Below are 9,950 nucleotides of genomic sequence, written 5' to 3'. Positions count from 1 at the left end.
AGCACGATCATTTCTATGTAGGATAGATAATTTATAATTTGCGATCTGAAGAAGAGAATATAAGAAAAGAAGAATTTTATGTTCATAGAGTTGTATGGGTCAAAGTTTAAAGTTCGCCACAACTATCGCATGCCCTGCGTTCGCCTAAACATCATCCAGATTTGATCTTCTGCAGAAAACAAGCCGGTGTTGGTAAGGTCTTACATTTTAATTCAGTAGATGTAAGCGCATTGATAGTGTGTGGTATTTGGCAATGGTCAGTCGAAAGAATGTTACCACAGAGAAGGAGAGAACCAAACCAATCTGTCAATTGTATTGTATTTTTATCTTGTTATTAAAGTTTGGACTGTTGTTTGACGTTTAGCAATTCCGGGTTTTTGTTTCAGTTTAAAGGGTTAGCCGGTTTGTTATTTTTCATTCATGATAAACGTGTACCGTGTGGCAGCCCTCTCACTATGTGCTGTGGCCAGCTGTTTTCCACAGAACTTTTTTTTCAACACTTTCATTAAAGGTTTGAACATTGATAAATTTACCTTCAGTATTATACACGGGGAAGAAATTGATACATCATTTATTTGCATACATCTAGCCTTGCTTTTCCCGCTTTGACACACAGAAACACTAATATTATTAATTTCTATCCTCCCGCTATCCTTGTTCTGCTCAGACTAGCAGAGATTTTGTATGACAGCGATCTGACCAGTGTAACCCTAACCCTGTATGAGGAGAAAAAACTAAGCACATAGTGATAATTACATTGGAGTCAGATTATCAATATTAGACATGTTTTGCTATCAACAAAACATAGCCAAAAGTCTCTGCCAAACATTCATGTGAAAACTGATATTATTATATTTGCTCTACAGCCTGAGTCAGTTCAACCATTCTTCCTGTTCTAAAATGGTCATTGTATTCCTGCTATTTTTATGCAATAAAATGTATGTCACCCCATTATTCTATCCAGACTGTTTGAGAGTCTAGTTTCCTCCTTGTAGCCACAGTATCATTCCATTCCATTCCATTCCATCAGTGCACCCAGGTGGCAGGCTGCAGGTTATGATGTTGTCCACATGAGGGCGCTGGTGATCCCACTGCTTTTCCATTCCATGGAGTGGAATGTTACTGTGCTGCTACACAGCTGGATACATTCATCAATAATAGGAGGCCTTTCATATAAATACATTGGGAAATATAACAGTTTTTTATACTGCTGCTGAAACAATTCGGAGTGCCAGATGTGTGATAGTTTCAACCACTGAATAGGAAATGTTCTCATGTGGTTCTAGATTCGCCAATTCGCTTTGTGTTGTGCTGACGACTATTGGCCACCAGATGGCGCCGTGCCTAGTGTTTCTGCTATATGGCCGTGATGATAGCGCCCTCACGTGTTCATACATTAGTATTGCAGTGTATCAATGTACATTGTTTTGATCTCAATCGTTTTAAATAAATAATGTTAACTCATTCATAAAGACAAGTGTAGTGAATCCAGAGACTGAGATAAGGAGATCAGTGAGAGAGAGAAAGTCTGTAGAACGTTTCCATTACACGCAGCCAGGAAAGCAGAGTGTAAAGTCTGTACTAGTAGGATCTACCAATGCTCACTCAGCTACGCAACAGTTACCGTAGTGGGAGTTACCGTATCATACATTAAAACATTAAAACAGACTTATTTTTCTTTCATATGGGTTGGTGTGTGGCCTCTGTTTGCTGCCCTCTACAGGTTGGAGAACGATCAGCTGGTCTCATCAGGCCTGACCAGCCACACCTGCTGAGGCTCCAGTGGCTGCAGACAGAAGCCCTGCTTCTCCAGTCCTGCGGCCCTTCTTGCTCCACGCTCGCTATTCTGTTTTGTTGTGGCTTCATGTGGCATTTTAGGTTTACACTGACAACACGGCTTTCACTACATATTCCACTCATCCATACATACACCACTGATGTACTGATTGACACGCTCCATTTATGTACACCACTCCATCCAAAATTAAAATTAAATTAATTTAATATATGAAAGTTACTTTGAATCTTGAGTTAAGTAATACATATTTTTGTTAAATCTGGTGTTGGGAGTGTATGAGAAAGAGGAGGAGGAGGATGGCCTGGATGTGAAGGAGGCAGCGGCAGGGTTCCACCTGTCTGGAAAACTCACAGAACTGCTGAACCTGTGAGTCTGCTGCACTGACGTGACCTGTGATGTGCTGCTTAGTTAAGTTCATCCTGTTTCAGCTGATATCTGCTTCTTAAAAACTGTTGTCATTAAAGAATATTTTTGCTGTTTTATATAAAATGCTATACATGTCTTTGATAAAATGGTGGCTGTATCTGACAAACTGTGACAAAGCCACATTGATGTACTGTGTTGTTGTTGTACACTAATAGCCTACCCTAAATGTTTTTTTTTTAAAAGTGTTTTTCTGTTATTATTTTCCTATGGTTGTGATATATAATGTCTTCTTGTTTTGGGGTACTGTCTCTTTAAATGACCGGCCAAAGCGCTCTGGCGCAGGTGAAGAGACTTGTGTTAATTAGAAGGTGGAGATTCACCAGAGAGAGAGAGGGGGAGGAGACAGAGAGAGAGAGGAGAGCTGGAGGAGAAGTGTTTGTTCTAGACAGTCCCGGTCGGCTATATATATATATATATGAATGTGTTGCTGTAAGCTTGGAACAAAAGATAGATAAAACGTTCGCATCGCGTTGGAGAGAGGTACTCACGCTGTGGGATATACTTTTTCCAAGGATTATTTTTGTTTGAATCTACCGCGCCGCTGAGGACGGACCACTTCAATCAGGTGAGCCAATCTGATCCATAATCCATCTGCGTGTTTGTTTGAGAGGACGAGCGTTTGTCTCAATGACTATTGGGGATTAGACTTTTTTGCCTCGGGGGATTCAGGGAACGGACTTGAACGAATCATTTAGAGCAGTGGTTCCCAACCTTTTTTGTCTTGTGTACCCCTTGAGCTGTTTTGCCATGCCAGAAGTACCCCCTCACTCATGCGTGTTGATTATTTCCCAAACATTTCAATTAAACTCTAACTTGCAAATATAACATTTATTACTGACACACAGAGAGCAAAACCTCTTCTCATGTCTCCAAAACTCTAAACACATTTTCTGCTTTACACACATTTTCAAAATGGCACTTTTTAAATGCACTGAACACGGTTTTCTGCACACAACAATCTGACATAAAGTCACATGTTTGCCATTTCAAAACATTGCCATTCAAAATTAGACTACATGAGCTAATTGGCCAATACATGTGCCACCTGGCCACCTCAATGGTTAATTGTTACCACTTCAATCAGGAAAAAAAAACAGTGTACACCTACATGCCCACACACTCACTGAAAATAGAAAAATAAATAATAAATAATAATGAATTTGATTTGATATCTGTTTCTTTTCCCTTTCTCCTGCTCCTCCTTGGCTTCTGTCTGAGGTGCAGTGATGTCATCCTTTTCTCATCCGTCTTGACTGATGGGGAGAGGAAACAGACAAGATGAGACAGGATAACACTTATCACACACACACACACACACACACACACACACACACACACACACACACACACACACATAGAGAGAGAGAGAACACATTCAAGACATTATGATTATCACAAATTCCCTCTCAGGGACGAGAGCTAATTGAACCAGAATATCATCACAAGTGTCAGTTGCACTTGCAATACACACACACACACACACACACACACACACACACACACACACACACACACACACACACACTTAAACTTCTTATCTAACTCTACTGATTATTAATGAAAATCATTTGAACCACTCCCCTTTAATACATAGATATTTACACCATTGTGAAAAATATTCTGACTCACCCAGTAGCAGTTGCAATTCTTTTTTTCATCAGTTGAGCTTTAATGAGACACTTGAGGTTGCTTCTCTTTTATAATGAATGAATGAATGAATGGTCTTTATTGTCATTGCTATAGTACAGGTACCAAACAACGAAATTTGGGAGGGGTGGCTCCCCTGGTGCTAGGAAAGAAAAAAACCCGAAAAAAACAAGAAGGGAAAGGAGCTGGTTTACATAAATAAAGGCTATGTGCACTATCCACTATACTATACTGTACAGATAAAACGACTAGGGTTGTCATATTGCACATAGTGTTATTGCACATTCATTTAAAGTGTCGCAGTTTGCAGGCTTGAAATGTACATATTTGTGCCTCAGCACTACACCTGATTTTTTCAGTCCAGCAGCTGCCATCAATCCGTCCAGACTGTCCAGGGCCCAGAACCTAGGTCTTTGCTGTGTACAGGGCCTGGATGGCCCTGGGGTAGAAGCTGAGCTTCAGTCTGTTTGTCCTTGCGGCCATGGTCCTGTACCGCCTTTTCGAGGGCAGCCGGGCAAAGTGTTCGTACCCAGGGTGGGTTGGGTCTCTGGAGATCTTGGAGGCCTTCCTGAGGCAGCGTGTGTACAGCTCTTCCAGAGAGGGGAGGGGGGCGCCGGTGATCTTCTGGGCTGTTCTCACTACTCTCTGTAGCGCAGTTCTCTCTGGCCTCTTTCACACCGGCAGTTCCGAACGCCGGTTCGCGTTCGCGTGCCGAAACCTCCGAACGTTGGCGCTGTCTGGCGAACGAGCCTGCATTCATACCAGTGTATCGTTCGTGGCTCGTTCGCCAGACAGCGCTAACGTTCGGAGGTTTCGGCACGCGAACGCGAACCGGCGTTCGGAACTGCCGGTGTGTAAGCCCTATCTGCGGTTGTGCAGCTGGAGAACCAGTTGCAGATGCAGTAGGTGAGGATGCTCTCCACTGCGCCGCGGTAGAAGGCCACCAGTATCTCCTGCTTGTTGTGTTCCTTCCTGAGGACTCTCAGGAAGTAGAGCCGCTGTTGTGCCTTCTTGATGGTGGCTGCTGTGTTGTTCTTCCAGGACAGGTCATCCTGTATGTGCACCCCCAGGAATCGGAGGGTTGAGACTCTCTCCACGCTCTCTCCGTCGATGAGCAGGGGCTGGACCTCAGATTTCTTCCTCCTGAAGTCCACGATGATTTCCTGGGTCTTTGACTGGTTCAGCAGCAGGTTGTTAACCTTGCACAGCTTGCTCAGCTGCTCTACCTCATCCCTGTACGCCGCCTCGTCCCCCCCCGAGATGCAGCCCACCACGGTGGTGTCGTCTGCAAACTTTACGATGGAGTTGCTGGGGTGGACGGGGGTGAAGTCGTAGGTGTAGAGGTTGTAGAGGATGGGGCTTAGCACGCAGCCCTGGGGGGACCCAGTGCTGAGTCTGAGGGCTGTGGAGGTGTGGGAGCCCACCCGCACCCTCTGGGGGCGGTCGGACAGGAAGTCCTTGATCCATGCAGAGTGTGATAGTCCCAGGTCTAGTAGTTTGGTCACTAGCCTGTCTGGAAGCTTTGACAGTTCTGGAGGCAGTGTGGCAACAGCAGTCACCAGGCTGCTCTCCACACTCAGTCTGTTCCTTGGCTTGGTTTTGATGTGGGTCAAAGCTGAGAAAGTCACTTCACACATATATGTAGATCCAAAAGGCAAAAGTTCATTCAATGCACACTTTCCCAGCACTGGATATTCCTTTTCAACATCACACCAAAACTCTGTCAATGACTTGTCAGCATGTGCCATCTTCAACCCACCATCAGAGGACATGTCCGTCAGATTTTCCTGCAGGCTTGCAGGAAGGCTGCTGCTGCTCCTGTCATTCACTCTGAATGGGTTCCTCACCCAGTCCAGTTTTTCTGACTTTGTTTCAATGTCATGAAAGTACTGGTTGAATTCTGTGTCAAGTTTGGACAGATGTGCTTTAACTATTTTCACCACAGGACCTCTGTCAGCATCAGTGGTGGCGAGATGGCCATCAAGAAGTGGGAAACAGCTCACATCTCCATCCTTACATTTCCTCTCCCATAATTTAACCTTCTTTATGAATCCATTCACTTTGTCATACATGTTAAGGATGTGTGAGTACTTGCCCTGAAGTGAAAGGTTGAGCTCATTCAGCTTAGTGAAGACATCAGCAAGATATGCCAGCTGCGCAACCCACACTGCATCCTCAAACAGGGCTGCAAGAGCGTGGTCGTTTTCTGTCAGGAAAGCAAACACCTCGTTGCGCAATTCATAGAGCCGCAGCAGCGTTTTGCCATGAGACAGCCAGCGAACGTCTGTGTGAAGCAGTAGCTGCTCATGCTCTGACCCGCTGCCATGACAAAGAGTTTGAAACAGTCTGTGGTTCATTGGCCGGGACTGAATGAAGTTAATCACCTTAACTGCGTCATCCATAACTGCACTTAACTCGGGGCTCATCCTTTTGCTGGCGAGTGCCTCCCGGTGAATAATACAGTGCATCCACTTAATTTCGGGGTTCACCTTCATCACACGCCCAAGCAGCCCACGCACCTTACCCGTCATTGCTGCCGCTCCATCGGTACAGATGTGACTGCAGCATTTCCACTCCAGATCGTTGTCTTTGAAGAAGCTGTCAATAATCAGAAATATTTCCTCGCCAGTTGTCTTTCCTGGCAGCGTCTTGCAAAACAAGATATGCTCATTTATGTCCGACTCTTCTTTATAACGCACAAAAGCCAGCAGCTGAGCCTCCCCACTAACGTCGGTCATTTCATCTAATTGCAAAGCGAACTGACCTGCTTGCTTCATTTTATCCACCACTTGTCCGACAATATTTATGGACATATCATCAATCCGACGGGAGACGGTATTGTTTGATAATGGTACCAACTTGAGCGCGTCAGCTGCTTTGTTGTCCAGCATAGTTTTAGCCAAAATCATAGCGGCAGGCAAAATCAGATCTTCGGCGGTTGAATGTGTTTTTTTTTTACTTAGCCACCAGTAATGAAACAGCATAGGACGCCTCCAGTGCTTTGCTTGACACACTTGCCGCTTTCTTCAGTGTAGCCTGACTTGACTTGAACTCTGACAGTTTTCGCTTGAAAAAGTCGTCAGTTTTACCAACAGTTGCTAGGTGTTTGGTGCTCTGGTGTCGCTGTAAATGGGCTGGCTTCATTGAATTATTAGCCAGGACTTCGCCGCAGAAAAAGCACTGTGGCTGTGGTGGATCAGCCGATGTACATGTAAATCCCCACAAAACATATGTTTCCAAATAATAGCGGGGTCCTTTTTTTTTTTTTCTTCTCTGATCTGACCGTCTGATCTGCCTCTGATCTGACCGTCTGATCTGCCTCTGATCTGACCGTGACTGTAGCTGGTCGTTTTAGCCATCTGTCCATCTTTGCGGTAGGTTGCCAACTGACAGGCCTAGCTGACTATCGCGCGAAAATGATCGTGAACGTGATTTAAATGTGACGTGACTACCACTTGTGTTACAGTCATCACCTGTCGGGGAGGAACTTAAGTTGCAGCGTACCATTTTAACAACAGGTTTATGAAACGACTATATTTAATTATTTTTCTGGAAAGGGAAATAAATTATAATTCCAAATCTTTCCACGTACCCCCTGCAATCCCCTCACATACCCTTAGGGGTCCGCGTACCCCCGGTTGGGAACCACTGATTTAGAGGAGTGAACTTGGGACTTTGTTTGGGACCTTTGTTTTGTTTAATGAATGCAGTGTTTCCTCTATATGCATTTATTGGTGGCGGGCCGCCACAAATGAATTTCCTCCGCCACCAAATGATTCAGACAGTCCACTTTGATTCAGGCTGCGCAGAAAGGCAGCGAGTTATTATGACCGGAGAACTGAAAAAAAGCATGTGTCCCTGAACGAACTGTAACGTCCCCCAGTGTTTCCTCCAGGAATTTTTACATTGGTGGCGGATAGCCCCGATTTTTTTTTCGCGTGTACGCGCGCTCAAAACAACGACCTAATTTCAGCCAAAACTAGAGGATGGCCCAAAAAAAAAATGGATATACAGAATTTAAACTTGTGACTGACAGTCACATACACACACACAAAGATCAACCTGTAGTTGATCAATATATGAAATCATCAGATTTGATGAAATGAGATACCAATAACACTCTAACACTCTAGTCTCCCTCTCTAATCGATAGGGAGATAACATAACACAGCGCACATGCGCGTGCACACACACACACAATAACTGTAGAAACTACCCAGTAAGCTCCCCTGTGTCTTTGTGAGACGGGCCACTATGTCACAGCAGTAGCTCTGGGTCTTCTGTTCTGTGCACCATTTCATAGTATTACCTCAACCTATAGTTCCGTGCGTGAATTATGTCAACCCACCACATTACAGAAGTAAAATCAGTCAGATGGAGCATTCGGTAAACAGCTGAGTATCAGCTGAGTTAAAGAAAACAAACTCTTACCTTTGATGACACCCACATCAGCCCTGTTTTCCCGTACTTCTCCCGTGTGTCTCTTATTGTCCAAATGTTCCCTGAATTTTAGCTGCATGTTTTTCCAGCATGTAATTCCGTTGTCAATAAAAAAATCGTCTCCCCTTCTTTTCCCTTTGACAATACTGTGTCGTTGCTAAAGTGACGGCACATAAGAATAGTTTTTTGACTTGCTAATGTCTGCTGATACACCAACACAGCTAGCCGATGCTGATGGCTCTCCCGCTGTAGCTGTAGTTGTAGCTGGTGGTGGTAGCACTTGAAACTGGCGCCGTTCTCTGGACTGCAGCTGCTGCCGCGTTAGCATTAGCATCCATCTTTTCTTCTCCCTTCTCACCGTCACGAGCTCAAATGACACTTGTCGGCCGATCTAACTCTTAACACTCACTTACAGGACTTCTGACACCATGTCGTGTTATTCTATTAAACATACAAGTGAGTCCTTCTGTATATCAATGTAAGTGTCTTTATTTTAACTCGCTCTGTAAGCTCTACAATACCGGTCTCTTGTTGTCTCGTCTTAACCTGCCCACCTGACCTGATGTCACTACGGTGGCCTGTACACAGAATACCACAGTTCACATTTAGACCAATCAGGAGCCCTTGTGTCACGTCGTCAACTGAATGTCATTAATCTGATTAATCATGAATCTGCAACAAAGTGCTGCAATGACATACTGTCGTACATAACAATATTGGTATTTGATCACCTTCTATATAAAATCACCTGCTCGGCTTTAATGACTTAACCGCTATTTAAGAAATTATATTTGTTTTCGCGTGCACACGTTTTTCACTTTGCAGCGCGCGACATACGACCACTCCGCCACTAATGTGAAAAATCCTGGAGGAAACACTGAATGGACTGTGGAAATAAGAAACATCTTAAACTCCTGTATTCATTTTGAAGCACCGACTTTATAATTCTTGAGAAATTCTGTTTATTATTATTATTATTGAAGGAGTGAAGTGAATGTATTATTCCTTGGTATTTAATTTGTTCTTTATTGTGTGTGCTTGAAACCCTAAAGATGGTTTAATACATATATTATTTACATGAAGTTACGGGGTCTGTCTTGCCTTTTTTGTATATCGTACATACTGTACTTGAAGACCCTTTGTGGTTGTTCTGTTTATACCTTTTTTGTGTGATAACACAACTGTTTCCCATAAGTAGGAGGGGGAGTTGTTATAAAACCTTCTATATGGCGATCATGTGATGGGTTTTGACTTCTAACAATTGTCTACTTTGTATCCTTGTCAGATCTGGCCCGTCTCTGAAGAAGGGTAAAAACAGAGTTCTACGGTGTCCATGAGGTAATGGACAACAGCTGAACCATTCAGATTCCCAGATTGATCCTGTGTTTACTCTGTCAAATCAGTGGAAGACGTGTGTGTGTTTGTCTCCAGCGGGCTGCAGGCTGCAACAGGCCCATGAGGTGAGCCATGTGGAAGTGGACGGCTGTGGTGACGCACAGTCGGCAGCAGAGGGCGCTGTTCTGGAGCTGTTTGAGTACGACGACCTCAAGACCAAGAACAAGACCAGTGACCACACAACTACATGGCAGGTAGAGACACTGATACACACACACACACAGGAGGAACATCCACATGCAGG

The sequence above is a fragment of the Nansenia antarctica genome, assembly GCF_963989245.1.
Source record: "Nansenia antarctica genome assembly, contig: SCAFFOLD_220, whole genome shotgun sequence".
Classification (NCBI taxonomy): Eukaryota; Metazoa; Chordata; class Actinopteri; order Argentiniformes; family Microstomatidae; genus Nansenia; species Nansenia antarctica.
Note: the sequence above shows the minus strand (reverse complement) of the source record.